The sequence below is a fragment of the Salvelinus sp. IW2-2015 genome, linkage group LG4q.1:29, assembly GCF_002910315.2.
Source record: "Salvelinus sp. IW2-2015 linkage group LG4q.1:29, ASM291031v2, whole genome shotgun sequence".
NCBI lineage: Eukaryota > Metazoa > Chordata > Actinopteri > Salmoniformes > Salmonidae > Salvelinus > Salvelinus sp. IW2-2015.
The window spans coordinates 15,427,528-15,428,854 of record NC_036842.1 but is presented as its reverse complement, the minus strand read 5'-3'; positions in this window follow the sequence as shown (position 1 = coordinate 15,428,854).

The window sequence follows — 1,327 nt, the reverse complement described above, 5'->3', positions numbered from 1 at the left end:
CCACTCCTCTGGTATGCGTAACTATGGCAGGATTCAACCACCCTCTTGTATCGGTAACTATGGAAGGATTCACCCTCCTTTTGTATGGTAAACTATGGAAGGATTCAACCTCCTTTTGTATGGGTACACTAGGAAGGATTCAACTCTCTTGTACGGTAACTACGAAGGAATCAACCCTCCTCTTGTATGGCAACTACGGAAGGATCAAACCTTCCTCTGGTATGCGTAACTACGGAAGGATTCAATCCCTCTCTGGCTTATGGTAACTCTGGAAGGATATTCAACCTCCCTCTGTTTTGGTAACACTATGGAAGGAATTCATCCTCCTCTGTTATGCGTAACTTGAGAAGGATTCCAGCCCTCCTCTGGTATGGTACTATGGAAGGATTTCATCCTTCCTCTGTTATGGTAATCTATGGAAGGATTCAGCCTCTCTGGTTGGATAACTATGGAAGGATTCCCAGCCTCTCTGGTATGTTAACTATGGAAGGATTCATCCTCCTCGTATTCATCCTCCTATGGAGGAGTCATCCTCCTCTGGTATTGTAACTATGGAAAGGATCATCTCCTCTGGATTGGTAACTATGGAGGATTCATCCACTCCTCTGGGTATGGTAACTATGGACAGGATTCAACCTCCTCTGGTATGGTAACTATGAAGGATTCATTCCTCCTCTGTATGGTAACTATGGAAGGATTCATCCTCATCTCTATGTCAAGCTGCCTCTACAGGCGAAAACGAGTGTACAGGTAGGATCATCATCAATTTGTAATGAAGTATTTATAATGTAACTTTTATTTAAACTAGGCAAGTCAGTAAAATTCTTAGGCTGCATCCCGGTAACGGGATCGGATAACAGGAGATCGATATGAACAAAAAGCCAGTGAAGTGCAGGCGCCCAATTCAACCCTCCTCTTGTAATGGTCAGTGTTATCGAACCACAATGTGGTAATCCTTTCACCCGGCACAGCCAGAAGAGGACTGGTTCCTCTCTAGGTTTCTTCTAGGTTTGGCCTTCCTAGGGAGTTTTCCTAGCCACCGTGCTTCTACACCTGCATTGCTTGCTGTTTGGGGTTTTAGGCTGGGTTTCTGTACAACACTTTGAGATATCAGCTGATGTACGAAGGGCTATATAAAATAAACTGTGATTTGATTTGATGCCGAAACAGACTGTGAATGTAAATGGTTCAGTGTTTAGATCTAACAGGGACTATAGATAAACCGCATCACCTTTTTAGTCAACAACAGATGGTGTGAAGATTCCTCCCCCTCCATTATAACAGTTACTGAAGCTTACAAAAATATACTTTTAAAAGCCACATTTTT